Below are 13,428 nucleotides of genomic sequence, written 5' to 3'. Positions count from 1 at the left end.
TGGTTTCCTTATAATCTTGTAATTTTGTCTAAGAGCTAGAATGGAGCAGACCCTAAGGTAAAACTAAATCTGCTTGGGCAAAATGAATGTCTGCAAGAATACCCACCTCACAGAATAATGCAGAACCAGGTCACTAGGAAAATCACTGAGTGTGGACCCAGTGTGGATTTTGCAAACGTTCAGCATCTGAGGGCAGAGATGGACAACTCAATAGCTCCTTATTGTTCTGTATTCAGTTCCCAACAAGGCACTAATATATAAGTCAACAAACATTTATTAAGGATCTTTGTTTTGGGTTCTTCATTGAAAAATTACTAAAATATGCTAATTGAAAAGAAAAACCATACAAACCAAACAATACTGAGCTGTTTATAGTAACAAGTAATAATAATCCCTTCAATTCCTACTCTAGTTTCAGAGATAATCACTGCTAACAATTAGGTATGTATTCTTGGAGAATACATACCTGTTTTATCAATGTGTCTATATCTATGTTTCTACCTATCTAGAACTTTTTTTGTACAGAAATGAGATCACCCCATGTATATTGTTGTGCATCCCCTCTTTTTATTTAATAAAAAATCAATATCTTTATATGTGTTTTATATACTTTATTCTTTTTAATGGCTGCATAGTATATGGTATGAATGTACTAAATTTATTTAACTACATCACTGTTGATGAACATACAAGATGTTTCACATTATTGATGTTATAAAAACTGCAGCAACACACATCCTTGTACATCTATCATTGCACGCTTGTATATTCCTGCTTGAAAGATTTCTGAGAATCGAGATAGCTGGGTGAAAGGTATATGCATTTTAAATTTTGACAAACACTGCCAAACTGCTTATCAGCCTGTGGGAAAGACCTTGTCTCTTGACTTCAACTGGAAATACCAATGTTCCTGTTACAGGAAAATGGCCACTCTTTCTGAGGAACAAACACAGGAAAATGGCCACTCTTTCTGAGGAACAAACTTTCTGTTCTCCACCATAAAATGGATCTTATATTTCCATTAATTAATATGTGTGGTTTCATTTGGTAATAACATTATTCTGCTTTACGGCTTCTCAGGTAGGCAGCAAACACAGAAAACACCAGCTACCCTGGGGTTTTATTATGTTTTTGACATTCTTTTGGTGATTCACAAATGCCAGAAAATAAATGCCATGCTCCCTGAGGTCTAAATGAAGACACTGTGGGTTTTGGACTCAGTAACCCATCTTTCAAGAAGACATAGTATAGGTTGATGACTCATTCACCCTTGGTAGCTATCCTCTAGCTCTGTCCTTTAGAGGAAGGCTCGCTGTAGGTTTGCTAGTACTTTTCCTTCCCTCTCCAAGAATTTCCATAGGAGAGGATGCCTAGTGTGTGCCAAGGTTAGCGTCTGCCTCTCTTCTTCCGAGCGCCATGGCCTCAGTGCTCAGGGTAAATGCTTAGCAGTCACAACCAGCAGCTGAGCAGTGGCAACAGCTGAGATTCACAATGCACCAGGAAAGTTGTGTTTTAGCCTATTGAGGTTGTAAGTGTATCCTGTGTTTACAATTAAAAATTAAAGCCCCCTCTCCCCCTCTCCTCCTGGAGCTTTCGGCAAGACAGATACAGGATTTGGGTGAAGAGAGACCAGATCCACTTGAGGAGAACCCTGGTGAAAGGAGGAGGAGGTACGTTGTCCCTTGGCAGCTCCGTGCACGCTGCCGCAGTGGCAACAGGAGCGCCAAATACCAGTTGCTCAACACTTTATCAGTTTGCGCTGCTCTTTCTTCTCTCTTCAGTGTATTTCCATTTTGAGGGTTCAGCTCCATAGAAGAAAGGTGTGCTGGGGGCTTTTGGAATGTCCCATGTGGGAAGCCAAAGGGGGTGCCTACAAGGAAGGAAATAAGATTGACCCTAGGCCTCCTCTTTCTCCCTCTCCGCTCTTGCTGGGGCAAGACACACGATTTGGTGAGGAAGACTGAGACAGGGGTGTGTTTGTAGTGGTGGCGGCTCCTTGGGGGTCCTTGTCCCCTTGGAGCTCTCAGACTGCTGAGGAGAAGGGCGGGAGTCCCGGCGGCGATGGCTCGGTGGGTCCCGGACCTTGGGTGCCCAAGGGTCCCCATTAGGCCACGGGCCCCGCGCGGTTGCCATGGTGACGCAGGGTCGGCGGTTCCGCGCAGTGGAAACAAAGCCGCCCGCCAGCCCGCTCGCTTCTCGCCCGAGCTCCTCCTCCGTGGGCACCTCCCTCCCTCCCAGGCGCCGCCGCCGGAGCGGCTCTCGGCCCGGTGCCCGCCGCTACCGCCGCCGCGGTGGGCCAGGTAAGGCTGGCGTGCCCGCGGCCGGGGAGGAGTCGGGAGCGCGCCCGGGGGCTGGGGGTCCGCCCGCCGCAGGGAGCGGGCGCCGGGCCCGGCTGCATCCGAGTCCCGGAGGGGCGCGTCCCAGTTGGGAGACGGCCTCCCCCGCGTCGGGGAGCCTCCCGCCCGGCCGCCGGGGCGCTGAGGCCGGAGGACCGCGGCGGCGACCCGGCGGCAAACTTCGCGCCAGGGGCCGCGGGCGGGCTGATCCTCCTCCCGGGCACGACGGCCGGGGCCACGGTCCTGGCGCCACTCGACGGTCCGCGCCCCGCTGGGCTCGGAGCTTCGGCCGTGTGCTTCTTGGATGTGATTTTACAGAGAGGCGGTGGGTGGTACCTACCTGCATTCATATTCTCTCTCTCTCTCTCTCTCTCTCTCTCTCTCTCTCTCTCTCTCTCTCTCTCTCTCTCTCGTTATCGAGGCTTTTAGAAAAAAATGAAAATCTTATCTTTAGAGTTTCATGTTTCATAGTTTCTTCTCTTTGAGGATGGGATGTAAGGGATACACTTAAGACGTTTTTTACGATCTCTGAAAGCAGAGCTCATTTTTCTGTGCCTGCGACTGAAACATTTTCAGGTGCTTCTGAAGTTCGTTTGGATTTTAAACATAACGACCTTTATCTCTGGAGGGTGTAGTTGCACCTGGAACTAAATGGGAAAGGTAGCCCGGGTTTCCCATCCAGCAATACCAGAGTTAATAGCAGGACCAGTACTTTGTAGAGTAGGTCCTTGGCACCTGTGTCATTGCTATTGTTTCTGGCAGGTATTGTGTTCATGCTTGGAGAACTGGAAAATGCTTTGCGTTTTTATATGTAAGGAAGCAATCTAAAGCACCTTTGAAGACAAGTGGCTAGGTGGTGTTTGCATGTGTTTATGAGTGTGATAGGGTTATGATGCCGTTGCCAAGGGCATAGGGGTACTGGCTGGGGAATTGCTCAAGTTATGTACCCTCGCCTTTCTGAGAGCCCCCAAGCCTTGCCATCATTTCGTGATATTTAGTTTGTTGCAGATGCAAAGAATGCGTTAAAATATAATTGTGCAGACTGTTTTGTGGCTACTTAAATACCATCTTACGTGTAATAATGTGAAAGACAGAACACTACTCATTTTCAGAAATATGGCTGATCAATTCAGAAGGAAATAATATATTTGTTAATATTATTTGTTTTAATTGGTGAGAGATGTCACACTGATAACTGGAAAATGAGTCAACTAAATTGTATACCCAATTTAGTAAAATAATTTGTAAATTGGAATTGGTCAGTTAGCGAACATTACATGGAATACAAGAAATTACATCTTTGCTAAAAGGTAGTTAATGAAAAGAAACCAGTGATCCAAATGGCACGGATCATTTTGAATTGCAGTTAAATTAATTAGAATTATGGATATTAAAGCTACTTGAGGTGTCAGGCATAAAGTGATTATCTAATATTCCTCTTCTCTCCTTTGGGATTTCAACACCTGTTAGCCTGCTGATTACTAGGTTTCTAAGCCTGTTCCTATTTGCTAGCAATTTTAAGTAATGTCACTTCATTAGACGATTGTATTGGAAATTAAAAGGATGAAGTTGCAACAACAGTTTGGAGATTATTTCACAATTGGGTTTGTTTTTAACTGAATTTTACTTGTGGAGTGAGTCACAGATGCTCTGCTAAATACTCTTTGGTGAAGGTAATGAAATGATACATTGACTAAAATGAGGTAGATCTGTTTTGAGAAGATAACCAGGTGAGAAAATAAGGATTTTCTCATTTAAGCATGAAAGACTATCAGAATATTGAAGCCTAGGCTTATTATTTAGGCACAGAATGCTATTTCATGTTTTGTGTTCTTTCTGAGATACTTTATTCAGATCTTTGTTAGCAAATCCAACATTCAAGTGCAAGGACTCCGGACCTACTTTTCTAGCCAGATGGAACTCTCACTGTGAGTTCTAGCCTGAACATTTATGGTGTGGCCCCAAGTTTGTATTCTGAAGAATGGAAATATCTAATGTTAATTCAGCACAATAAAGACTTACGTTTTGCCTTTGCTGCTAGCTCACACAAGACCCAAGATTCAATATAGTTTGGCATCTTTAAAACTGTGTCGTTTTCTGCCAAAAAATAAAGTCAGTAAACATCAGAAACAGTCTTGTATTGCAAGCACTGCTTTGTTGTAGTGGTTTTATTTACACAAGCTCTGAAGCATGAAATGGAGCTTTTTCAGTGCAGTGAAAAACAATAATTTGGTGTGTTTATATATGTTACTAGTGTTCAGAGATGTATGCATAACTTGATAATGAAAGGAAAAAATACTGTGATATCCACAATATCTATCTCCTTAGGAAATACAAATGGAAAGTGTGCTTTATGTCCATGGTTTAGATTAGCCACCTGGTGGAAGTAGCGAACAGCACAGCACATCCTCAGGTGTATAATACCATCCGTCACTCTCACTGATTCACAGTGGTGTGACATGTTTGCATTTCTAGATTTAAGAGTTTTAATTTTATGAAGTAAAACCAGTCCCCATTTTTGGTATAAGTTGTAAAATATGGTCTATAATTGTAACCACAGCCATTGTTTTACCTGAAGAATTCTGTTAACTTAGCTTTATCAAGCATGCCCAAAGATATAAAATGAGCCAAGAAATGTTCATGTTTAAGTTAGGATTAACATTATACTTCTGCTATTGAAAGTCTGTTGTTTGTAACCATATGAGCCCGCATGGGCAGCATAAGGCCACTGAAGCCTTTATTGGCTGTTTCTGGGTCAACATTCTCTTGTAATTTCTCGTTGCACTGTGATAACATGATGGCTGGGTGGTACTTTAGCATCTAGTACAATGTGCTGTAGCATTTATAAAAGCGCATTTGGGAAAGATGATAGTTTTTTAATGATTTATTCATTATCAAAACACTTAGGTTTGGATTTGTGGCTGGGGAGGATAACGTAGCCAGCCCTGAGACCTCGCAGAAAAAGGGCAATAAATGTAAGGTATTGTTAACCTGACCTGCTGTGCATGGTGGGTATTGATCACAACTACTGTGCTGAGGAAAAGCAGCACAACTACTGTGCTGAGGAAGTGGTGGCTTGTGACATGGATTATTAATAGTGATTGATGGTGGTTGAAAAACTTTTGTGGTGTTCATTTTTTTATGCTCTCAATTAAAATGAAGATAAAATGTCTTAAGCCATTTCGGAAACCACAGTGCATGGGGAAAATGCATGCGTTTATACTGTCTGGCACATAATTGGAGTGTTGTAAATATAGTTTGAAGTCAATGATTGATTTCCTTACATGTCACTTATTTGTAGCAATTATATACTATAGTTTTGGACATCAGCAAACAAATATTTATCAAGTGTTTCCTTCTATAAACTCCATATTGCTTGATATAAGTCATCTGAGCTCTTACAGATGAGGAATTACTTGTTTTCCAACTATTATGAGTATTTGTTTTATCTTATGTATAACTCATTATGTACAATACCCAAATAGTCTCTTCTGGCCTAGTTTTCAGCTTTCCTTTTCTTAGGGGAAAACTTACCAGTTCAATCCATAATGCTTTTAAAATGATTTTATATTCCCAGGGCTTTTAAAATATATGATTTGGTTAATTTGTTATTCAACCAGAAGAATATTGGAACCTTAGTTTGTAATGGTGTGCATTTAGAAAAACATGTATTATAATCCTTAATTTCACATTTTGGACATTTATAGAGGTTGTATGATGGGTAGGAAAATTTGGGATCCTGTTAGGTGATTGATTGCTCATAGCCCGGAGTGTCTTGAACTAGATCCCTTATAATCAGTGGAAGTGAAAGCCAAAGGATCTTGATGTAGAGGCTTCGGTGAGTTAAAAAATGTTCAGTGAGAGATTAATATACACTGAGAGCCTGCAGGGCTTGGTGGTAAAGGGGCGGGGAGGAAAAAGACTGATGGCACTAATAATCTCTTCAACACCTTAAGGTCTAGAATCCTGAAGCAATTACCCAAGGGCTATTTACATGGTTTCCAGAGGCTGGCCACCCCTACAACAGAGATGCTGGTTCTGGATGCTTACTCCCACCTTTACTGACTAAAAAGTGATTCCTTGGAATTGTGATGTAGTGCACTTTGAATATTATAAACCACAAATTAGGGCAAAAAAGGAAAGGTTTTCCACATGGGTGTATTGTATAATCTAGTCAGTCAAGTAGGCCAGTTAGATAATCAGGACAGTAAGGGAACTATGAAATAAAACTGTGTGTTTACCGAACATATTTGATATATTTAAATGAGAAATTGTGTTTCTGAGTAATAGTACATTATAAATCGTCTTCCCTCTCTTATAACCATAGTCATTCAAGGGAGACATGACATTTTACACAGTTTTATCACTATGTCATGTGTCAGGCATAGTTGTATTGAAGAACAGATGTTAACCAAACTCTTGAATTGTAAATCTACAATCAAATGTTTCTGTGTGGTCTTATCTGGCATTTCCTCTTGTTATATATGGTTTCTTCAGACCCTGTTTAATACGATTGCAGTTCCATCTATTTTTCTATCCATCAGTCAGACCCTTACCAATGCTTCCTCTGGGCCAGGCACTTCTGAGCACTTCACAAATATTAATTTATTTAATCTTATGAATTAGGTACTCTTATACTCCCCAGATTTAAGAAGGAGGAAACTGATGTGCTGTCTCTGTCATATTAACCTAAAGGTACACAAAATGTACCAGAATCCTGACTCCTTTATGTCAAGGAATACAGCAAGCTTTACTTTTCAATTCACTGATATGTTTTAAGTATAGAAATTAAAGGCACTAATTGTTGTGGCACTTGGGCTTTTTTCTTATTTTAATAAAAAGAAACAAAACCTAAAGTCATAAAACAAGAAGCCTTTCTTTATGGCATATTGTGACATGTACCAGTATTTTCTGTACAATGAAAGTAGAATAGACTAAGAGAAGATACTTTCTGAAGATGGTTCTTTCACTTATTATTTGTATTCATACATTAAAAATACATGTTTTCTATGGTGTTAGCCTTGCTATATACATGTAAATATATCTTTTAAATGTTTCTCTATTTTTCATTACCTTATGTGGGCTACCATCATTCTAGGTCTCCTATTTTTTTCTTAGCTAACTCTAACCTGTCCTAAGGACTAAGTGATATTCCTCTGTCACTCTCTCTCTTCCAAGAGAATTCTGTGTATACCTTTTTTTTTTTTTTTTGAAGCAGTTTAGCATGTTTGAAAATACATCTGTCTGTGTTTTTTTGTGCTGGACTTTTAAGCTTCTTAAGAAAAAGTACTATGTCCTACTCATTTCCAAAGACAAAGTAGGTACACGTATGCTTTGCTTAATTGAATACTTTTTTATGAGATATAAAATTACTATGTTTTAAATCTAGTTCCAAAGTCAGTATTGAGGACCTTAAGAAAGTCAATTTTAGGGGCATAGGAAACTGACTCAATTTTCTTGTAGTAGTGGTACTTCAGTTATCTAAGTTTCAAAATGTATAATTAGGGCACTATAAAATTAATTTGAGCTTTTAGTTATTTGAAATACAGCATTAGAAATCAAATATCATAATTCCATTTTCAATTATTTGGATTCCTGATGTTCATGTCATAAAAGGATATATATAAAAAGCATAAAGAACACTATCTAGCTTAATTTTTATACTAGCAATTATGGATAAACTTCTGATTATTCTAGTTAAAGACAGCAAACAATGGGTCTTCGGAAATCATTTACATTTGTCTTTGTAATACTTTTAGTTTTTTACCTCCTCTCCCTGCTTTTCATCCCCCTCGTAAACACATATTTACATTGTCTCCATAGAAGGGTCATTTAACATTTTCATTTCAGGGAGCCTTTCTCATTTAAGCTATATGAAAAGTAAGATTAAATAAATAAGAGACAGGTGTCCATAAAAACAAGTAATGAAGCATAGTTCTGTAAGTTCTTTAAATCATAAATATTGTAATTTGTTGAGCACTTACTTGGTGCCAGGTACTCTATTAAATATGCTACACAAACTATCTTTTGATCTTCACAATAACTCTTGTTTCCTTATCTATAAAATGCTAATAAATACCTTATCCAAGATCACACAGAGTCAGTAAATTTAAAAACATGATTTGTGTGGATAAATAACAATCTGAAGTTGACTGTGATTGCTTTGTTAATTACCAGCGGACAACTACTTCCGCTTCAGTGAAGATGCTTTCTGGTTTGTATGCTTTGGAAAAAGTGGCAGTTGCAGACTGCCTGGTGGGACAGATTCAGAATGGTAGGTGTGGTTTAAAGAGGGGAGATGGTTCCTAGGAGGTAACCAAGAAAGTAAGTTTTTGTTTATGCTTATTGCTGCAGACCTCCAGGTGGGTTTTTGGGGTAGAAGGAGGGGGAGAACTCTTCCCTTCAAATCTATTTTTAGAATTAAATACAAAATTAAATGAAATTGTCTTCTCTTTCCTGAATTTCATTTAATTTTATACTGTGACCTGGATTGGGAATTAACACAGAAAAGGGCCATAGAGGTGAATAGGATGAAAAGAAATGAAATGAGAAGTAACTCAATAAATGTCGTGTACCTTAGGCTGGACTTCTCTGAGGCTCTTTGTCACTGCAAGGGATCCTTCCCTTAGGATGCTAGAGGTCTGGAGTGTAAGGTCAGGATGAAGTTAGAAGGCTTGAAAACTCTTCTCATTTGGGTCATTCTCCTGTACATCTTCAGTTTTCCCTGGAATTCCTAGTACAAACCTTTTTTGATAACTACTGAGAAAAAAGAGGAACACGGGACTTTTAGTTATAGTCTCAACAGCATGCAAAAGCTCTCTTTATGAACAACTACTCTTTGTCAATGTGAGCTTTTTTTCACATTCAAGGGCAGGATGAAAGTCAGTAAAGGTCCACCCATATTGTTGCAAATACTAAGATTTCCTTGTTTATGTCTGCGTAATACTCCATTGTATAACTGTCCCACAGTTTCTTAATCCAGTCATCTATCGATGGGCATTTTGGTTGTTTCCATGTCTTGGCTATTGTGTATAGTGCTGCAATAAACATAGGAGTGCATACATTTTTTCGAATTAGAGTTTTGGATTTCTCTGGATAGATACCTAGGAGTGGAATTGCTGGGTCATAAGGTAGCTCCATTTTCAGATTTTTGAGATACCTCCATATTATTTTCCATAGTGGCTGCACCAATCTGCAATCCCACCAACAGTGCGTGAGGATTCCCTTGTCTCTGCTAAGTGAAATAAGTCAGACAGAGAAAGACGAATACCATATGATCTCACTTATATGTGGAATCTAAAGAAAAGAATAAATGAATGAACTAATCAGAAACAGTCTCAGAGACACAGAGGAAAAACTGAGGGTTGCTAGATGGGGGAGAGGGGGTAAAGGGGAAGGTGAGGGGATTAGAAAGCACAATCGGTAACCAGAAAATTGCCATGGGGATATGAAAGTCAATTTGGGGAATGTAATCAGTAATGTTGTAAAGATTTTGTAGGGTATCCGATGGACACTTGTCTCATTAGGGAGACAACCTCAGGGAAGATGTAGATACCTGATCACTGCACTGTACACCTGAAGCTGAAGCTGAACAATAATGAATATCATATATATATATATAAAATATGTATATATATATAATTAAAAGAAGTGGAGTACAGCATTAGGAATAGAGACAGTGGAAATGTAATGGCTGTATGCGATGTCAGAGGGGTAGTAGATGGGGAGTGGGGGGTTATCACTGTGTGGGATATAAATGATAAATGTCTAACTATTATACATTGTTTTGTACACCTGAGACTAATTAAAAAAAAAGAAAAGAAGGAAAGTCAGTAAAGTATTGTGGTTTATAGCATGAATTTTGAAGCCAGACAACCTAGAGTTGAATCCTGGCTCGGCTACCTTCTAACTGTATGAGCTTGGGGCAGCTACTTAATCGTGCTGTGCCTTCATTTCATTACCTGTAAAATGGGGAGAAAAACATTACTTACTTCTCTGGGTTGTGAGGATTAAACAAATTAATATTTGTAAGCTACTTAATTATTAGCTATCACAAGTAAGCTTTTTGTACAGAAAGACAACTAATATTTTATTTTTTCACAGGTACAAATAAAAATCTAGATTTCTTTAGACCTTCATGTTCAATATATTTGTCTTATTCTGTTTATAAATCTGGTAAATGTGAACATTCACCTTTACTTTTTCTTTGATGAAACGTTAGTTCAGATGGAACAGATTCAGTTCCTTTAACTATCAGCCCCATTTATAAATTTAGCTAAATTTAAACCCTTAAATATTTTCAATTGCATATATAAATTTAGTGAATTTGGTTTTCTGTTTAAACAAATCAGATGCTTATTGGGCAAATTTATGACCCATATGAATAAAACCTTTCCAAATACTTAGCCTAAGTTTCTTTGACTGTTCCATCACTTATAAAATTAATGTTTTATAGACATAGCCAAATCCTCTTCAACATTTCAATCTAAATAAATCATATGTCTAAATTTATCACACATTTTAGATTAGAATTATAAGGCTAATCTGTGAGTTTATATCAGATTCTTTTAAACATTAAAAACAAAACAGTTGTTCACAAACTGTTCCAATTAATGTAAAACATATTTTACATTTCTGAAAAGTATTAATATGAGTCTGATTTTCGTCATCATGTCTGAATTTAATTCTAGACCTTCTCTAGACTGGAAAGTTATTTACCTACTAGGAGGAAATTCATTATCTCAGGTAAGCTGGAGGTACCATTTCAGATGAGCTTTAGTTTTCATACCGTTCCATTCTGATTTCAAGTTACGGCTTGACCATTTTTCATGAAAATATCCTTATTGATTACAGATTTAAGGCTTAGATACTTGCACCCGGGCTGCATAGATCCTGGATAATTCTTCTTGTGACATCAGTGGATAGGCTTGGCCTTCATTTGTAGTCACCATGACAACAGATAACTCCAAACCATGCTTTTCAGATAGAATTGGTATTTTAATTCTTAGACCAGGGCTGTCCAATAAAATATGTAATGTTAAGTTTCAGGTAGCCATAGTATAAAAAAGCAAAAAGTAGTTAATTTTAATTCAATTTTAATTTTATTTTAAGTTTATTAAACCCAACATATCCAAAATATCATCATGATTTCAACATATAATCAATATAAACATTGTTAATGAGATATTTGAGATTCTTTTTATTTTTTTGCATGAAGTCTTTGAAATCTAGTCTGTACTTTACACTTACAGAGTAATCTCAATTCGTATGCTAAATTTTCAGCAGTTACAATGAATGATAGTCCTGCCAAAATGATAAAATTGTATCTGATAGAAAAATATTTTATATTGCTTTAGTTTCTAAATTAAAATGAATAGAAATTAAATTAAAATTTTAGTTCCTTAGTTGCACTTGCTGTGTTTTAAGCGCTCAGTAGCCAAAGGTGGCTAGTAGCTCCCATAGTGGATAGTGCAAGCCTGATTCAGACCTATTCTTCAGCTAATTCTTTGATCGCTTTGGGTTGTGTCCCACTGCTGTTTCAGATGGCTTTTTTCACTCAGCTGGATTCCTCATTTCTCTAGCTCACAGTAATTTTAATGATGTCTGATTGTCTCGACAGACAGTTTAATGTCATTTCATTAAGTTCAACTGTTCCAACTTTTGTCTATCTTTCTGAGTGGCTTCTAACACAATTAAAAAAATTCGCGTACGACAGCAGTAGTAGTTTTGAAGGAGGTATCGTGGGGTAAGCTTATGACATCTCTGTTTCATCCAAGGTAGTTTGCCGTTTAGGTGGAAATGCTAAGACTTTAATGTGATCCAGGTGTGAGCTCAAACGCTGCCTGGCAACCCTCCTCCTTTTTCCTGGTCTGCTCATTATCCTGCTTTTCTAGACAGTCATTTATTCTCTTTTTTTCTCCCTTCAAACCTGTACCCCCTCCTCCTTCCTGAGCCATCTAGAAGCAGATGACCTTGCTTCTAGAGAACTTCCACAGGCTTTCCACCACTGCATCTGTGGCCTCGCCTCCTTCTGAAGCCATACACACTGCCACCTCCAACGGGACTCTAAGTGACTGGGCGCCTGTCCGCAGCCACCTCCTCCGTGGTGCACTGTGTATCATCCCCTCTTGCCCACTCACGGGTAATGGTCTTTCTCTATCATCAGTTTCCCCCAATATTGGATCGTTTTAATCAGTTTACATACTGTAATATTACAAACTGAAGTCATTTAAGCTCGTCTAAAAACAAAAACACACACAAAACAAACACAATACAATACTTACTGAACCCCTACATTTTTCTTCAGCTTCTACAGCATTTCTCTGCTCTTCGTCTTAGCAAAACTTTCTGAAAAGTTTTGTTTACACTGTTCTTCCCTATTTCTGTCCTCTCATTCTTTTTTTTTTTTTTTTTAAGTTTCAGGTGTACAAAGCAATGTAATAGACATTTAAACCCCTCATAAAGTGATAACCCACCCCCCCCCCAGGTACTACCCATCTGACACCATATATTGCTATTACAATACCATCGACTATCTTCCCTATGTTATATTCCACATCCTGTGACTATATATAGCTATATATTTAGTTAGAGTTGACATTCAATATTATTGTACTTCAGCTTCAGGTGTACAGCAGATTGGTCACAAATCTATCTACACCATCTATGACGTGATCCCCCTGATAAGTCCAGTGCGCATCTGGCGCCTTACATGACCTTTACAACACTGTTGATTATATTCCCCATACTGCATTAACTATGAATTTATATTTCTTAATGCCTTCACCTTTTTCACCCTGACCCCAACCCCATTCCCTTCTATCACCCTGACAGATCTAGTACCTATCTGGCACCAGAGCTAGTTATTACAATATTGTTGACTATATTCCTTATGCTATGACCTACACCCCCATGACTACTATATAACACCCAATTTGTTCTTAATTCTTTTCCCTTTCACCCATCCTTAACCCCCCTCCCATCTTAAAGAAGTCCCTCTAAAAAGTCCTTGTAATACTGGTTTGGTGGTGATGAACTCCGTCAGCTTTTTCTTGTCTGGGAAGCTCCTTATCTGTCCTTCAATTCTAAATGA

General features: G+C 38.6%; 1 protein-coding gene across 5 annotated transcripts in view; it reads left to right on the top strand.

Moving 5' to 3' along the window:
• The first annotated feature begins 1,955 nt into the window (after positions 1 to 1,955).
• RNF182 (ring finger protein 182) overlaps positions 1,956 to 13,428 on the top strand; it is a 68,465-nt gene continuing 56,992 nt past the window's right edge. For 4 of the 5 annotated variants that reach the window (XM_033113236.1, XM_033113230.1, XM_033113234.1 and 1 more), the window contains exon 1: positions 1,956 to 2,300. The gene's annotated coding sequence lies outside the window, so the exon portion shown is untranslated. Of the gene's footprint in view, positions 2,301 to 2,527; positions 2,662 to 13,428 lie in introns of those variants that run through there. The other variant, XM_033113233.1, reaches the window with a different exon arrangement.

Source organism: Rhinolophus ferrumequinum, chromosome 9, assembly GCF_004115265.2.
Source record: "Rhinolophus ferrumequinum isolate MPI-CBG mRhiFer1 chromosome 9, mRhiFer1_v1.p, whole genome shotgun sequence".
In the NCBI taxonomy this organism is placed as follows: Eukaryota; Metazoa; Chordata; class Mammalia; order Chiroptera; family Rhinolophidae; genus Rhinolophus; species Rhinolophus ferrumequinum.
The sequence above is the reverse complement of the archived record's forward strand: the minus strand, read 5'-3'. Positions and strand labels throughout refer to the sequence as shown.